This window comes from Mesoplodon bidens, assembly GCF_964165515.1.
Source record: "Mesoplodon bidens genome assembly, chromosome: 2".
In the NCBI taxonomy this organism is placed as follows: domain Eukaryota; kingdom Metazoa; phylum Chordata; class Mammalia; order Artiodactyla; family Ziphiidae; genus Mesoplodon; species Mesoplodon bidens.
Genome location: NC_138177.1, coordinates 86,623,397 through 86,642,594, shown reverse-complemented (window position 1 = coordinate 86,642,594; position 19,198 = coordinate 86,623,397). Strand labels below are relative to the sequence as shown.

The window sequence follows — 19,198 nt, the reverse complement described above, 5'->3', positions numbered from 1 at the left end:
GAGGGCAAAGTGGAGAGATTCCCGCACAGAGGATTGGTGCTGACTGGCACTCACCAGCCTGAGAGGCTTGTCTGCTCACCCGCCGGGGGCGGGTGGTGGCTGCAAGCTGAGACTAGGATTTGGAGATCACACGCCAGTGAGAGGACTGGAGTTGGCAACATGAACACAGCCTGAGGGGGCGAATGCACCACAGCTAGCCGGGAGAGAGTCCAGGAAAAAGTCTGGACCTGCCGAAGAGGCAAGAGACCATTGTTTCAGGGTGCGTGAGGAGAGAGGATTCAGAGCACCACCTAAACGAGCTCCAGAGGTGGGCGTGAGCTGTGGTTATCAGCTTGGACCCCAGAGACGGGCATGAAATGCTAAGGCTGCTGCTGCTGCCACCAAGAATCCTGTGCTCAAGCACAGGTCACTATCCGCACGCCGCCCCCTGCAGGAGCCTGTATAGCCTACCACTGCCAGGGTCCCGTGATCCAGGGATAACTTTCCCAGGAGAACAAACAGCGAGCCTCAGACTGTTGCAATGTCATGCCGGGCTCTGTTGCTACAGGCTCCCACCACATTCCAGTTATGACTACCGTACCCCTCCCTCCCCGCCCCCGGCATGAGTGAGCCAAGCCCCTTAATCAGCCGCTGCTTTTACCCCCTCCTGTCTGGGCAGGGAACAGATGCCTGCGGGTGACCTACACGCAGACGTCGGGCCAAAATCAAAGCTGAACCCCAGGAGCTGTGTGAACAAAGAAGAGAAAGGGAAATTTCTTGGTGCGGCCTCAGGAGCAGCAGACTAAATCCCCACAATCAACTTGATGTACCCTGCATCTGTGGAATACCTCAAGAGACAACAAATTGTCCCGAAATTGAGGTGGTGGACTTTAGGAACAACTATAAACTTGGGGTTTGCTGTCTGCGATTGATTTCTTTCTGATATTTATGTTAATCTTAGTTTAGTTTTTACCACTTGTTATCATTGGTGGATTTGTTTTTCGGTTTCGTTGCTCTCTTCTTTTTTTTTAATTATTATTTTTTTATGTTAATAATTTCATTTTTAATTTTCTTTCTTTTTATCTCCCTTTTCTTCTGAGCCGGGTGGCTGACAGAGTCTTGGTGCTCAGGCCTGGTGTCAGGCCTGAGCCTCTGAGGTGGGAGAGCCAAGTTCAGGACATTGGATCACCAGAGACCTCCCAGCCCCACATAATATCAATCGGTGAGAGCTCTCCCAGAGATCTCCATCTCAACACTAAGACCCAGGTCCACCCAATGGCCAGCAAGCTCCAGTGCTGGATGCCCCATGCCAAACAACTAGTAAGACAAGAACACAACCCCACCCATTAGCAGAGAGACTGCCTAAAATCATACTAAGTTCACAGACACCCCAAAACACACCAACAGACACGGCCCTGCCCACCAGAAAGACAAGATCCAGCCTCATCTGCCAGAACACAGGCACCAGTCCCCTCCACCAAGAAGGCTACACAAGCCACTGAACCATCCTCACCTACTGAGGGCAGACACCAAAACAACAGGAACTACGAACCTGCAGCCTGTGAAAAAGGAGACCCCAAACACAGTAAGTTAAGCAAAATGAGAAGACAGAAAAATATGCAGCAAGGTAATATTGAGGGAGCAAGGTAAAAACCCATGGGACTAAACAAATGAAGAGGAAATAAGCAGTCTAACTGAAAAAGAATTCAGAGTAATGATAGTAAAGATGATCCAAAATCTTGGAAATAGAATGGAGAAAATACAAGAAACGTTTAACAAGAACGTAGAAGAACTAAAGAGCAAACAAACAATGAGGAATAACACAATAAATGAAATTAAAAATTCTCTAAAAGGAATCAATAGCAGAAAAACTGAGGCAGAAGAACAGATAAGTGCCCTGGAAGATAAAATAGTGGAAATAATTACTGCAGAGCAGAACAAAGAAAAAAGAATGAAAAGAATTGAAGACAATCTCAGAGATGCCTGGGACAATATTAAACACACCAACATTCGAATTATAGGGGTCCCAGGAGAAGACGAGAAAAAGAAAGGGTCTGAGAAAATATTTGAAGAGATTATAGTTGAAAACTTCCCTAATATGGGAAAGGAAATAGTTGATCAACTCCAGGAAGCACAGAGAATCCCATACAGGATAAATCCAAGGAGAAACACACCAAGACACATATTAATCAAACTATCAAAAATTAAATACTAAGAAGAAATATTAAAAGCAGCAAGGGAAAAGCAACAAATAGTGTACAAGGGAATCCCCATAAGGTTAGCAGCTGATCTTTCAGCAGAAACTCTGCAAGCCAGAAGGGAGTGGCAGGACATATTTAAAGTGCTGAAAGGGAAAAACCTACAACCAAGATTACTCTCCCCAGAAAGGATCTCATTCAGAGTCAACGGAGAAATTAAAACCTTTACAGACAAACAAAAGTTAAAAGAATTCAGCACCACCAAACCAGCTTTACAACAAATGCTAAAGGGACTTCTCTAGGCAGGAAACACAAGAGAAGGAAAAGACCTACAAAAACAAACCCAAAACAATTAAGAAAATGGTAATAAGAACATACATATCAATAATTACCATAAATGTAAATGGATTAAATGCTCCAACCAAAAGACATATACTGGCTGAATGGATACAAAAACAAGACCCATACATATGCTGTCTACAAGAGACCCACTTCAGACCTAGGGACACATACCGACTTAAAATGAGGGTATAGAAAAAGATATTCCATGCAAATGGAAATCAAAAGAAAGCTGGAATAGCAATTCTAATATCAGATAAATTTGACTTTAAAATAAAGACTATTACAAGAGACAACTAAGGACACTACATAATGAGCAAAGAATTAATCCAAGAAGAAAATATAACAATTGTAAATATTTATGCACCCAACATAGGAGCACCTCAATACATAAGGCAAATGCTAACAGCCATAAAAGGGGAAATTGACAGCAACACAATCATAGTAGGGGACTTTAACACCCTACTTTTACCAATGGACAGATCAACCAAAATGAAAATAAAGAAACACAAGCTTTAAATGACACATTAGACAAGATGGACTTAATTGATATTTAGAGGACATTCCATCCACTTTCTTCTCAAGTGCTCATGGAACATTCTCCAGGATAGATCATATCTTGGGTCACAAATCAAGCCTTGGAAAATTTAAGAAAATTGAAATCATATCAAGTATCTTTTCCGACCACAATGCTATGAGACTAGATATCAATTACAGGAAAAAAACCTAAAAAATACAAACACATGGAGGCAAACAGTATGCTACTAAACAACCAAGAGATCACTGAAGAAGTCAAAGAGGAAATCAAAAAATACCTAGAAACAAATGACAATGAAAACACGACGACCCAAAACCTATGGGATGCAGCAAAAGCAGTTCTAAGAGGGAAGTTTACAGCAATTCAATCCTATCTCAAAAAACAAGAAAAATCTCAAACAACCTAACCTTACACCTAATGCAATTAGAGAAAGAAGAACAAAAAAAATCGAAGGTTAGCAGAAGGAAAGAAATCATAAAGATCAGATCAGAAATAAATGAAAAATAAATGAAGGAAACAATAGCAAAGATCAATAAAACTAAAAGCTGGTTCTTTAAGAAGATAAACAAAATTGATAAGCCATTAGCTAGACTCATCAAGAAAAAAAGGGAGAAGACTCAAATCAACAGAAGTAGAAATGAAAAAGGAGAAGTAACAACTGACACTGCAGAAATACAAAGGATCATGAGACATTACTGCAAGCAACTATATGCCAATAAAATGGACAACCTGGAAGAAATGGACAAATTCTTAGAAAGGCACAACCTTCCAAGACTGAACCAGGGAGAAATAGAAAATATAAACAGACCAATCACAAGCACTGAAACTGAGACTGTGATTAAAAATCTTCCAACAAACAAAAGCCCAGGAGCAGACGGCTTCACAGGCAAATTCTATCAAACATTTAGAGAAAAGCTAACACCTGTCCTTCTTAAACTCTTCCAAAATACACCAGAGGGAGGAACAGTCCCAAACTCATTCTACGAGGCCACCATCACCCTGATACCAAAACCAGACAAAGGTGTCACCAAAAAAGAAAACTACAGGGCCAATATCACTGATGAACATAGATGCAAAACTTTTCAACAAAATACTAGCAAACAGAACCCAGCAGCACATTAAAAGGATCATACACCATGATCAAGTGGGGTTTATCCCAGGAATGAAAGGATTCTATAATATATGCAAATCAATCAATGTAATACACCATATTAACAAATTGAAGACAAAAAACCATATGATCATCTCAATAGATGAATAAAAAGCTTTTGACAAAATTCAACACCCATTTATGATAAAAGCTCTCCAGAAAGTAGGCACAGAGGGAACTTACCTCAACATAATAAAGGCCATATATGACAAACACACAGCCCACATTGTTCTCAATGGTGAAAAACTGAAACCATTTCCTCTAAGATCAGGAACAAGACAAGGCTGCCCAATTTCACAGCTATTATTCAATGTAGTTTTGGAAGTTTTAGCCACAGCAATCAGAGAAGGAAAAGAAATAAAAGGAATCCAAATTGGAAAAGAAGTAAAACGGTCACTATTTGCAGATGACATGATACTATACATACAGAATCATAAAGATGCTACCAGAAAAATAGTAGAGCTAATCAATGAATTTGGTAAAGTAGCAGGATACAAAATTAATGCACAGAAAACTCTTGCATTCCTATACACTAATGATGAAAAATCTGAAGGAGAATTTAAGGAAACACTCCCATTTACCATTGCAAGAAAAAGAATAAAATACCTAGGGATAAACCTACTTAAGGAGACAAAAGACCTGTAGGCAGAAAACTATAAGACAGTGATGAAAGAAATTAAAGATGATAAAAACAGATGGAGAGATCTACCATGTTCTTGGATTGGAAGAATCAACTGTGAAAATGACTATACTACCCAAAGCAATCTACAGATTCAGTGCAATCCCTATCAAACTACCAATGGCATTTTTCACAGAACTAGAACAAAAAATTTCACAATTTGTATATAAACAAAAAAGACCCCAAATAGCCAAAGCAATCTTGAGAAAGAAAAATGGAGCTGGAGGAATCAGGCTCCCTGACTTCAGACTATACTACAAAGCTACAGTAATCAAGACAGTATGGTACTGGTAGAAAAACAGAAATATAGACCAATGGAACAGGATAGAAAGCCCAGAGATAAACCCACCCACATATGGTCACCTTATTTTTCATAAAGGAGGCAAGAATATACAATGGAGAAAAGACAGCCTGTTCAATAAGTGGTGCTGGGAAAACTGTACAGCTACATGTAAAAGAATGAAATTACAACACTCCCTAACACTACACACAAAAATGAATTCAAAATGGATTAAAAACCTAAATGTAAGGCCAGACACTATGAAACTCTTAGAGGAAAACATAGGCAGAACACTCTATGACATAAATCACAGCAAGATCCTTTTTGACCCACCTCCTAGAGAAATGGAAATAAAATCAAAATAAAGGGCTTCCCTGGTTGTGCAGTGGTTGGGAGTCCGCCTGCCGATGCAGGGGACACGGGTTCGTGCCCCGCTCTGGGAGGATCCTGCATGCCGCGGAGCAGCTGGGCCCGTGAGCCATGGCCACTGAGCCTGCGCATCTGGAGCCTGTGCTCCGCAACGGGAGAGGCCACAACAATGAGAGGCCTGTGTGCCACAAAAAGAAAGAAAGAAAGAAAGAAAGAAAAAAAAATCAAAATAAACAAATGGGACCTAATGAAACTTAAAAGCTTTTGCACAGCAAAGGAAACCATAAACAAGATGAAAAGACAACCTCAGAATGGGAGAAAATATTTGCAAATGAAGCAACTGACAAAGGATTAATCTCCAAAATATACAAGCAGTACAGCTCAATATCAAAGAAACAAACAACCCAATCCAAAAATAGGCAGAAGACCTAAATAGACATTTCTCCAAAGAAGATATACAGATTGCCAACAAACACATGAAAGGATGCTCAACATCACTAATCATTAGAGAAATTCAAATCAAAGCTACAGTAAGGGGGGCTTCCCTGGTGGTGCAGTGGTTAAGAATCCATCTGCCAGTGCAGGGGACACAGGTTCGAGCCCTGGTCCAGGAAGAGCCCACATGCCACAGAGCAACTAAGCCCATGTGCCACAACTACTGAGCCTGCGTGCCACAACTACTGAAGCCCACATGCCTAGAGACTGTGCTCCTCAACAAGAAGCCACCACAATGAGAAACCTGGGCACCACAACGAAAGAGTAGCCCCCACTCGCCGCGACTAGAGAAAGCCCACGCACAGCAACAAAGGCCCAACGCAGCCAAAAATAACTAACTAACTAACTAACTAAATTTATTTTGAAAAAAACTAAAATGTGGTATCACCTCACACTGGTCAGAATGGCCATCATCAAAAAAATCTACAAACAATAAATAAATGCTGGAGGGCGTGTGGAGAAAAGGAAACCCTCTTGCACTGTTGGTAGGAATGTAAATTGACACAGCCACTGTGAAGAACAGTATGGAGGTTCCTTAAAAAACTAAAAATAGAACTACCATATGACCCAGCAATTCCACTACTGGGCATATACCCTGAGAAGACCATAATTCAAAAAGAGTCATGTACCACAATGTTCATTGCAGCACTATTTACAATAGCCAGGACATGGAAGCAACTAAGTGTCCATTGACAGATGAATGAGTAAAGAAGATGTGGCACATATACACAATGGAATTTTACTCAGCCATAAAAAGAAACGAAACTGAGTTATTTTTAGTGAGGTGCATGGACCTAGAGTCTGTCATACAGAGTGAAGTAAGTCAGAAAGAGAGAAACAAATACTGTATACTAACACATATATATGGAATATAAAAAAAAAGGTTCTGAAGAATGTAGTGGCAGGACAGGAATAAAGACGTAGACATAGAGAATGGACTTGAGGACACGGGGAGGGGGAAGGAACCTGATTTGAAAACTTATAAAGCTATGGTAATTGGGGTGGGTGGCATTAGTATAAAGGTAGCTAAACCAATCAATGGAACAGAAAAGAGAGTCTAGAAATATATTCATACAATTAATTTTTTTGGCAAGATTTTGTATCATGTTAGGTGGAATTATGACCCTCTTATGGTCATAACAAGTGGACAAGCTGGAGAACCAGGAACCAGAAGGTGCTAATGTAATTCAGTCTGAGCCCAAAGTCCTCAGAATGGGGAGAGATGGGGGGTGAGGGGAGAGCCAGTGATGTAAGTTCCAGTCTGAGTCCCAAAACCCAAGATCAGGAGTGCTGATATCCAAGGGTAGAAGATGGGTATCTCAGCTCAAGCAAGAGCAAGTGAATTCACCCTTCCTCTACCTTTTTGTTCTATTAAGTCCCTCAATGGATTGGATGGTACCCAACCATTTGGGTAAGGGGTGATCTTCTTTACTCAGTCTACTGATTCAAATGGTAATCTCTTCTGGAGACACACTCACAAACACAGTCAGAAATAATGTTTTACCAGCTATCGGGGCATCCCTTAGCCCAGTCAAGTTGGCATGTAAAATTAACCACCACAAACACAAATTTCCATCAACATGTGAATGTATAAACAAATTGTGGTATAGCAGTACAACGGAATGCTACTCAGCAATAAAAAGGAACAAACTACTGATAGAAACAACAACATGCATGAATCTTAATTATGCTGAGTAAAAGCATATCTGTATGATTCCAGTTACATAAATTCTAGAAAATATAACTAATCTACAGTGACAGAAAGTAGGTCAGTAATTGCCCGAGGGAAGAGGAGAAGGGTGATGGTGAGCAGGAGAAGGGATTACAGAAGGGCACAAGGAAACTTTTGGTTACGATAGACATGTTCATTATCTTGAATGTGGTGATGGTTCCATTGGAGTATACATATGTCAAAACTTATATTGTACACTTTAAATATGTGCAGTTTATTGTCCATCATATTTCAATAAAGCTGTTGAAAAAATTAAAACCACCACTGGCCAGTGTTTCCAAAGGCCTACATGGATTGGAAGATTCATCATAATGGCTTACCAAGCCACACATGATCTGGCTCATAATTATCTCTCTGACTCCATATCCTGCTACTCTCTTCTTTGCTTTCTGCATTCTACACACACTGGCTTATTTACTGTTCCTGGAATATTCCTCAAGTGCTTCCAACTCAGGGTTTTACATGAGTGTTCCCTCTATCTAGAGTACTCTTCCCCCAGATATTTCCATGCCTAGCTCATTTACCTCCTGTGTAGGTCAGTTTTATATGTCAACTTGGCTAGGATATTGTCCTGAGTTATTCAATCAAGCAATAACTAGGAGTTTCTCTGGTTGAACTCTAGTCAAAGAGAGTTCAACCCCCTCAGGTCCTCACTCAAGTATGACCTTCTCTAGTGAGGGAGTCCTTGTTTAAAATTGCAACCCCTGACTATTTGGATCTCCTTTCCTGCTTTATTTTTTTCCAGTGAACTTATCAGTAGAACTTTAGCTCCCTGAGGATAGGAATATTTTTTCTCTGCTGTCCATTATTTTAACCGCAGTGCCTACAGCAATACCTAATATACAGTAAGAATGAATATTTTCGTAAGAGATATTAAGAATACAGAGAAGGTACCCTTAATCCATCTCACTCTACAGGAATCAGGGAAGACTTCCTAGAGGAGACAACATAGTTGAAAGTATTTAGGGTGGGAGGTGACATGTAGAGTAAGGGAATTTAATATAAGCAGGGAGTTCAAACAGCAAGTTCAAAGTCCGAAAGGCAATAATGGTATTTCTAACGTGTATTGTGTACTTACTATGGACCAGGGATTGTGCATATGTACTCTCTTCATGAATCTTCACAATTACATGAGGGAGGTATTAATACAGTACCAATTTTATAGATGTGGAAACTGAGGCACAGAGAGATTTGGTACCTTGCCCAGGATCACACAGCTCAGGAAGAGGCAGAACTGGGATTGGACCTCCACAATCTACATCGGCCCCACTGAGAGAACTGACATGGTGAGTATGTGGAACGTCCCATAATTCAGTGTGTCTGAAGGGTGGAATATGAGAGAGCATGGAGAGACAAGAGAAGAAACAGGTGAGTGGACCCTGCATTCTGGAACTGGGTCTTGTTTCTATCTCCAACTAACTGTTGGTCTCTGAACTTCAGAGAGGAAGTTGTATCAAGATGTGTGTACAGGGCTTCCCTGGTGGCACAGTGGTTAAGAATTTGCCTGCCGGGCTTCCCTGGTGGCGCAGTGGTTGAGAATCTGCCTGCTAATGCAGGGGACACGGGTTCGAGCCCTGATCTGGGAAGATCCCACATGCTGCGGCGCAACTAGGCCCGTGAGCCACAACTACTGAGCCTGCGCGTCTGGAGCCTGTGCTCCACAACAAGAGAGGCCGCGATAGTGAGAGGCCCGCGCACCGCGATGAAGAGTGGCCCCCACTAGCCACAACTAGAGAAAGCCCTCGCACAGAAGCGAAGACCCAACACAGCCAAAATTAAATAAACAAATAAATGAATAAATAAAAAGCTAAGCATTTGAAGCTCTTAAAAAAAAAAAAAAAAAAGAATTTGCCTGCCAATGCAAGGAACACGGGTTAGAGCCCTGGTCTGGGAAGATCCCACATGCCACAGAGCAACTAAGCCCGTGCACCACAACTACTGAGCCTGCGCTCTAGAGCTCGCATGCCACAACTACTGAGCCTGCGTGCCACAACTACTGAAGTCTGTGTGCCTAGAGCCTGTGCTCCGCAACAAGAGAAGCCACTGCAACGAGAAGCCTGTGCACCGCAACGAAGAGTAGCTCCTGCTCACCGCAACCAGAGAAAGCCCATGCACAGCAACAAAAACCCAACACAACCAAAAATAAAAATAAATAAATGTATTTAAAAAAAAAAAGATGTGTGTAGGATCCCTCCTAGTTATAAGAAACTGTGTCTCTGGATACCACCTATCCCAGAACCGTGCTAAGTACTGTTATGGTGATGGGGTGGGGAGCGGGTGGGGAGGGGGGAAGCGGAGATCAAAACTATAGTCTATATGCCAGCTGAAAAGTCAGGACAGGCACAAACAGAACTACTTGATAACAACAGAGACAGTCCCAAAAGGGGGCAGGTATCTGAACACTTCAACTTGCAAATAGAGTTTAGAGAAGGCAAAAGTGAGTAGGAATTCTCTCCCATGGAATTGGAAAAGATATTCACAAATCATATATGTGAAAAGGGATTACTATAAAGTACTCCTACAACTCAACAACAAAAAACAAACAACCCAATTCAAAAATGAGCAAAAGGTAAAGCACTTATACTCTAATAAAAGTGTTAAAAAAATGAACAAAAGGGAATTCCTTGGAGGTCCAGTGGTTAGGACTCTGCACTTCCACTGCAGTGGGCCCTGGTTCAATCCCTGGTCAGGGAACTAAGGTCCCACAAGCCACACATGTGGCCAAAAACAAAGAAAACAAAACAAAACAAAAATGAGCAAAAGACTTCACAGTTCTCCAAAGAAGATATACAAATGGCCAATAAGCTCATGAAAAGATGCTCAGTGTCACTATGTCACTAGCCACTAGAGAAAATGCAAATCAAAACCACAGTGAGATACCATTTCACATGGCCCATCCATTAGGATGTCTATATCAAACAAAGAAAAAAGAAAGAAAGAAAGAAAAGAACAAGCTGTGACAAGGATGTGGAAAAATTGGAACCCGGTGCATTGCTGGTGGGAATTAAAAATAGTTGGGCATTTGAAACATGTGATCCAGCAATTCCACTGCTGGTTATATACACAAAATAACTGAAAGCAGGGGCTCAGGTATTTGTATACTCATGTTCATAGCAGCATTATTTACAATACCCAAAAGGTGGAAACAACCCAAATGTTCATCAACAGATGAATAAGCAAAATGTGGTATATACATACAATAGAATATTATTCAGCCTTAAAAAATAATGGAATTCTGATACATGCCACAACATGGGTGAAATTTGAAAACATTTTGCTAAGTGAAATAAGCCAGTCACAAAAGGAAAAATTATGTATTACTCCACCTATATGAGATACCTAGAGCAGTCAAATTTAGAAAGATGCAAAGTAGAATGGTGGCTGCCAGGGACTGGGGAGAGGAGGGAGTAGGAAGTTGTTTTTAATAGGTATAGAGTTTCAGTTTTGCAAGATGAAAAGAGTCTCACAGATTGGTTGCACAATGTGAATGTACTTAACATTATTGAACTGTACACTTAAAAATGATTAAGATGGTAAATTTAATGTTATGTGCATTTTACTGTAATATAAAACTTTAAAAAGAGAAAAAGAAGTAGTGGAGCTAGGATTCAAATCCAAGTCATCTGATGACAATATGTGCTCTTAACACTAGGCTACACTAGTCCTGCAGGTAATCACTAGTCCATGAGCCTGAGAAGGTAGTTTATCTGTCACCCTGTCTTGCCAGAGCATGTCCCTTGGATTCCACCTATGTGAGGTATCCAGAATAGGCAAATTCATAGACAGAGAGAATAGAATAGAGGTTACCAGGGGCTGGAAGGAGGAAGGAATGGGGAGTTATTTTTTAATGGATACATATTTTCTGTTTGGGATAATAAAAAAGTAGACCTCACACCATAAAACATTCTTTTCTCTTGTGACATGATCCACTAACTTAGTGCAAATGGCATTGCCAGAATAAACACTCTTCTGATCACTACCTCCTTGAAATTCATGAGGATTCTTCAGTTCGTAATGAGGTTATAGTTCATTTGGACCCAGACTTACCTATATTCTTGTGTCCTAATAAAGCCCAAACTGAAGATCTCCACAGAGGTCACTCGGGGGTTTACTTAAGCACCCACCTACTTTTCACGACTTCTTACTAGGACTTTAAAGACCTTAGATTACCTTGTTATTTTATGTTCATCCAATACATAGTTAACATTTTGCTTCATTCTAAACATGAAGTGAGCTCTAGGACTGGTATCAATCCATTTAATTTTTTAGCTAGAATATCATAAGTTTCCAAAGACAAGTTTTTGTCAAACCAAAGTTCATTGCCTAGGGCATGATTTATACCAAGAAGGCAAAGCTCTCACTTGCAGACTATCTGCAAACCATTCATTTTCCAGGCTCACTATCAAACAAGAGGATTCTTGGCTAGGACTCCTAGTTATTGCCAGCAATGGATTCCCAACTTTTCTGAAATTGCTATTTAATGAAGTTCTCAGTAACTCACCCTCTTCTATGAAAACCTAAACATGATGAGGCATTGTGTGATATAATAGCTCTCCAACCACCTCCTTCAATCTGGAACTAACTAATTATTATAATAAATCTTTTTTTTTGTTTGTACATGAGCAACCTGGACAGGCCCTTGGTGTTGTGACTCAATTTTATAGGAATCTGATTCAGTTCTGACTCAAAAGCATGGAGACCAATTGCTTACCACAGCTTCCTCTAACTATAGCTTTATAATAACTTTTTTAATGTTGATTTTTTAAATTGGCTGCCATTCAAACCCTGGTGGATTGCAAAATGCCCCTTCTTGTCCTCCCATTCACCCTGGCCGGGCCTCTCTTTCATTGGGGACCTGTCTTAGTCCTTTCAAGCTGCTATAACAAAATGCACAGACTGGATAGCTTATAAACAACAGAAATTTATTTCTCACAGTTCTAGAAGTTTGATGTCCAAGATCAGGATGCTAGCACGGTCTGGTGAGGGCTTTTTTCTGGGTCAGAGATGTCTCATTGTGTCCTCACATGACTAGGGATCTCCTGGATCCTCTTTTATAAGGCACTAATACCATTTATGAGGATCCCCACCACAGTTGAAGCACCTCCCAAAGCCACCACCTACTAATACCACCACCTTTGGGGTTAAGATTTCAACATGAATGTATGGGGTTCACAGACATTCAGACCATGGCAGAGCCTGTTCTCATTGGCTATCGGCTAATTCTCTCTTAAATGAGTCAGCCAGTCTCTCTCTAATTGCCCGACCAGTCTTCAGGTGGTGCCGCCACAAGAAGCCTAAGAAGTCAACCTGGAAGTTTAATTTGGACCTTACTCATCCAGTAGAAGATAGAACTTTGATTCTGGAAATTTTGAACAGTTTCCATGAGAGAAGTTTAAAGTCAATGGAAAAACTGGAGATCTTGGGAATGTCATTCACATTGAATGCTTCAAGAATAAAATCACAATTGTTCCTGAGAAATAGCTCTCTAAAAGGTATTTGAAATACCTTACCACAAAATATCTTAAGGAGAACAGTCTTCATGTTTGACTTTATGTGGTTGCATCTGACTAGGAGACTTATGAAGTTTGTTACTTCCAGTTTAGTCAAGATGAAGACGGATCTGAGTCTGAGGACTAGGTGAAGCTGCCCCTTATAGGGCTTTGAAAACAAATGAGGCATGCAGGAGAAATAAACATCTAGAAAAGGACTTTTAGTTTATTAGTGAATAAAACATTGTAATCTGTTAAAAAAAAAAGAGTCAGCCAGATCGGCACACCTGGGCTGATTTACCTGTGCTTTCCCATCCCCTCCACCAGTGGTTTTATTATTGCACATAACAATACTTTGAAAAATCAGCAAGAGCTTTGCAAACCATACTGAAAATCCTAGACCCCATGCAAAGCCTTCTCTGTGGAGATGAACAAGGTGGCACCATAGCAGTGTCAGAGGAGGTCTGCTAAAACATAGAATTTAAATAAAACCCAAAGTTTTATAGCATAATGCCCAAAATGTTTATGCTTTGATCAAAAATCACTCATACCAAGAATCAGGAAAATCTCTCAATATGAATGAGAGAAGGCAATAATCAGATACCCATATCCAAATGATATAGATGTTAGAATGATCTGTCAAAGAAAGGTTTTGAAGAAGCCATCATAATAATGTATCAGTGAGCCATTATGAACAGATTTGAAACCAATGAAAACAGAAAGTCTCAGTAAAGAAATAGAAGATAAGAAAAGGGTAAATGGAAATTTTAGAACTTAGATATAAAATACAGTAACCAAACTAAAAGTCAGTGGATGGGCTCAATAGCAGAACTGAGGGAACAGAGGAGACAATCCATGGACTTGAAAATAGAACAATAGAAATAACTCAATCTGAACAACAGAGATAAAATAGACAGAAAAATAAAATGAACATAGAATCAGGGACTTGTGGAGCTATACAAAAAAATCTAGTGGTTGTGTCACCAGAGTCTTAGAAAGAGCAAGAAAGGGGGCAGAAATTAAAAAGTATTCAAAGAAATAATGGCTGAAAAATGTCCTAAATTTCCTGAAAATTTGTCCAAAAGACATAAGCTTACAAATTCAGGAAACTGAGTGAACCCCAAATAGCACAAACCCTCAAAATCTATGTCAGAACACATCATAGTCAAACATCTGAAAACTAAAAACAAAGAAAAAATCTTGAAAGCAGCAAAAGAGAAAAGATGCATTATTTGTAGGGGAGAAACACTTCGAATGACAGCAGGTTTTCTTATCAAAATCCATGGAGGCCAGAAGGAGGTGGCACATTTTTCATGTGCTGAAAGAAAAGAAGTGTCAACCCAGAATTCTATATCCAGCAGACATATCCTTCAGGAATGAAGGAAAAATCTAGACTTTCTCAGAGGGAGGAAAATTAGGAGAATTTGTCCAGCAGACCTATCCTAAAAGAATGGCTAAAGGAAACTCTGTAAACAGAAAGAAAATGATAAAAGAAGAAATCTTGGACTTCCTTCGTGGCACAGTGGTTAAGAATCCGCCTGCCAATGCAGGGGACATGGGTTCGAGCCCTGGTCTGGTAGGATCCCACATGCCGCAGAGCAACTAAGCCTGTGCACCACAAGTACTGAGCCCGCGTGCCACACTACTGAACCCCGCACACCTAGAGCCTGTGCTCCACAACAAGAGAGGCCACCGCAATGAGAAGCCCGCGCACCACAACGAAGAGTAACCCCCGCTCACCGCAACTAGAGAAAGCCCACGCGCAGCAACAAAGACCCAGCACAGCCAAAATATAAATTAATTAATTAATGTTTTTAAAAAAAGAAGAAGAGGGCTTCCCTGGTGGCACAGTGGTTGAAAGTCTGCCTGCCGATGAAGGGGATGTGGGTTCGTGCCCCGGTCCGGGAGGATCCCACATGCCGCGGAGCGACTGGGCCTGTGAGCCATGACCGCTGAGCCTGCGCGTCTGGAGCCTGTGCTCCGCAACGGGAGAGGCCACAACAGTGAGAGGCCCACGTACCATGAAAAAAAAAAAAAAAAAAGAAGAAATCTTGTAAGGAAGAACATCAGGAAGGAAGAAAGTACGACAGAAAGATTAAAAGTATAATAGCAACATATTGAGATAAAGAATACTTTGGGGCTTCCCTGGTGGCGCAGTGGTTGAGAGTCCGCCTGCCGATGCAGGGGACGCAGGTTCGTGCCCCGGTCCAGGAGGATCCCACATGCCGCAGAGCGGCTGGGCCCATGAGCCATGGCCGCTGGACCTGTGCATCAGGAGCCTGTGCTCCGCAACAGGAGAAGCCACAACAGTGAGAGGCCCGCGTACTGCAAAAAAAAAAGAATACTTTGAAGTGCTAGATGGAGAGAGCCCCCACCAACCCACAGCAGAGCATTTATTTATTTATTTATAAATTTATTTTATTTATTTACTTTTGGCTGCGTTGGGTCTTCGTTGCTGCTTGCAGGCTTTCTCTAGTTGTGGCGAGCGGGGGTTACTCTTCATTGCGGTGTGCAGGCTTCTCATTGTAGTGGCTTCTCTCATTGCAGAGCATGGGCTCTAGGCGTACGGGCTTCTGTAGTTGTGACACGTGGGCTCAGTAGTTGTGGCTCGCGGGCTCTAGATCACAGGCTCAGTAGTTGTGGCAGACAGGCTTAGTTGCTCCACAGCGTGTGGGATCTTCCCGGACCAGGGCTTGAACCCGTGTCCCCTGCATTGGCAGGCAGATTCTTAACCACTGAGTCACCAGGCAAGTCGCACATCAGAGAATTTAAATTTTGGTTTTTGTAAGTCATTAAAATTTTGTTGAATACTTTCTTCTGCCGTATAGCCCATTTATGCTGATTGATTAAATCATAATTGTTTTAATTTAATTTTGTAATTTTTATTTTTCTATTCTATTCATATTCAGTATAAATCTCTTAAAAATATTAATATGAAATTTTAAACTGTCTTAAAAAATCAGTGTAACTTACCTAGCCCTAACCCTACAGGAGAGAAATCATTATGACCAGCTCAATAAATGCAGAGAAAAATATTGACAAAAAGGTAATTAAAGGAGTATTTAATTAGAAAGAGAGAGTAGATCATGGGTGAATTGAACATAGAATTTAGAGTCAGAAAGATCTGCATTCAAATTACGATCATGTCATAAAACTTCTTGCAAGTTGCTTATCTCTTCAGAGACTGTTTCTTCTTTTGTAAAATGAGTTGTTTAGAAGATTAAAGGAGAGACTGCTTATCAATAACCTGCTGTCTAGCACAGAATAGGGGCTCAATACATGATAACTGTTATTAACAACATTACATAGGATATATATATATATATATCCTTAAAAGTACTATACTAGTGGAAGACATAGAAAGAAAGGACCTGTTTGGGAAAACAGATGAACTAATACTTGTATTATTAAGAAGTCCCAAAGGGTTAAAATCTATACTACATAAATACATTATTTAATATTATGCTTTATTTTATTCATTTTTAAAATTTTATTTATAAAAAATTAATAATAAACACATACATTTTTTAATCAAAAAAGGAAAAGAAAAAGGAAAATCACACAAAAAAATTAATAACAAGAAATCAAGAGACGAGACAATGAGATGAGATGAGACGAGATGGGGTTGTAAGGGCCCTATACGAGTGTTTTGTTGTTTTTTTTTTTGGCTGTATTGGGTCTTTGTTGCTGTGTGTGGGCTTTCTCTGGTTGCGGCAAGCAGGGGCTACTCTTCATTGCGGTGCTCGGGCCTCTCATCGCGGTGGCTTCTCTTGTTGTAGAGCATGGACTGTAGGCATGAGGGTTTCAGTAGTTGTGGTGCGTGGGCTCAGTAGTTATGGTGCACAGGCTCTAGAGCACAGGCTCAGTAGTTGTGGCAGACGGGCTTAGTTGCTCCGTGGCATGTGGGATCTTCTTGGACCAGGGCTCGAACCCGTGTCCCCTGCATTGGCAGGCGGATTCTTAACCGCTGCACCACCAGGGAAGCCCATGAGTGCTTTTTGAATTCACAGCAAACAGTACTTCTGTCTCCCAAACAACTCGTCTGTAAAGTGTTTCATGGCAACTACATTTGGGTATGAGAACCATGGAAACAATAAAAGGCACACAAATCAAAATTATACTGTTTCCTAAGCATGCTATAGTATCAGTTTTATATTTAATTACGTTGAGTTTTGATGTGTACAGAATTCCATCAAAATGTCTCTGTGTAATTTCATGGGAAGTACATTTAACCTAAGCTCTATTTGGCTTATCTTGAAGGAACCGTTCTCCGAGCTTGTTTGCCCAGCTGCTGCCTGGAATGCGGTGTGGTGCTGGGATGAAATCAGTGATGGGGTTGGTGGGTGATCAGCCAGCCCTGGACAGAATATTTCAAATAACCACCTGTATATTACTTTATAAGCTTCTGTAGTTTTGACTTTAATAGATTTTTAATATTTTAAACATGTTTAAATTTCATATGCTTTTAGTTTTTGCACAAAGGCCCAGACTGACTGGATCCAAGTATTTTTTTGTCCTGCTATTGCAATGAGAAACTATAGGATTTGTTTGTAGTTCCATCATCATCACTGAGCAGCGGTGCCTGTGGCCAGTCTTCCTGGGCCCCGCTAAGATGGACACTGCAGCACGACTCAGAGGTTAGCCACATCTGGTTATTTGACTGTGTCAGCTCTACATACTCCACTGACATGGCTAATTTCAGAGCCATCCCCAGAGACCTGGCTCCTTGCTTCTCCTAAGCAGCTGTGAAGACTGGACATCATAAAGGAGCTGGTCAAGGCCACGTAAGTACCTCTAGAATTCAAATTCCAAGCTCTTTTCTATTAATAGACAAACAGCACTGACACTTGAAACATGCCACTAATTAAGTGCCCAGATGTGTAGAAAAAATAAGTAAATAAAATTATGCTTAAAATAGGTTCTTGGGCTTCCCTGGTGGCACAGTGGTTAAGACTCCACCTGCCAATGCAGGGGACACGGGTTCGAGCTCTGGTCCGGGAAGATCCCACATGCCGTGGAGCAACTAAGCCCGTGCGCCACAACTACTGAGGCTACGCTCTAGAGCCCACGAGCCACAACTACTGAGCCCACATGCTGCAACTACTGAAGCTCACACACCTAAAGCCCGTGCTCTACAACAAGAGAAGCCACTGCAATGAGAAGCCCGCGCACTGCAACAGAGAGTAACCCTGCTGATCGCAACCAGAGAAAGCCCACGTGCAGCAAAGAAGACCCAACACAGCCATAAATAAATAAATAAATAAATAAATAAATAAATAAATAAATAAAAATAGGCCCTCAGTAGATAGGCAATGAATAAGAAGAGATAACTCACAAACAGAAAATGAAAAGAGTAGACTACTACACACAAGTGGAAAGGAAAATGTTAATCTTTAAGAATTTTTTTCAAGTGGGACAGCATTTAATTAATGAAAAAAAATTACATTTCCTACCTCGGTCTGTGCTCCTGGGACCCACCATTCTGTTGGGATTTTCTTGGGCAGGGTGTCATCTAAGATGATCTAAGAATAATTTTTTATATAAAAATGTCTCAATTATAAAAAATTTAGAAAAAGTGTTTAATGAAAATGCCCAATTCTGATGAAGGTGGGGTGAAATACGCATACTCATCTAGGGCTGCAGCAGCTCAAGTTGATACAAAATAGGCTTGAAAAGCCACAATTTCATGAAAAAAATAATGCAGAATAGAGTAGGTTTTGTATTATATTACTGTCAGAATATATTGGACTGGTCAAAAAATTTATTCGGGTTTTTCCATAAGATGTATGGAAAGACCCAAACGAAGTTTTTGGCCAACCCAATATGTTTAATAGTTTAATTTCCTTAATAGTAAATTAATATGTACATGATAACAAACTACAGAAAGGTCCAGGTTGGGCTTACAGTCTTTTTGAGGTAGTCAGTTCTGTGGAATCCAGGGAGTTATCTT

General features: G+C 40.7%; 1 pseudogene across 1 annotated transcript; it reads left to right on the top strand.

Moving 5' to 3' along the window:
* Positions 1 to 10,075: 10,075 nt before the first annotated feature.
* Positions 10,076 to 13,396, top strand: LOC308630086 (ribosomal protein eL22-like 1; annotated as a pseudogene). Its single transcript has 2 exons — positions 10,076 to 10,196; positions 13,027 to 13,396. The product of its transcript is annotated as a ribosomal protein eL22-like 1 (transcript).
* Positions 13,397 to 19,198: the final 5,802 nt, after the last annotated feature.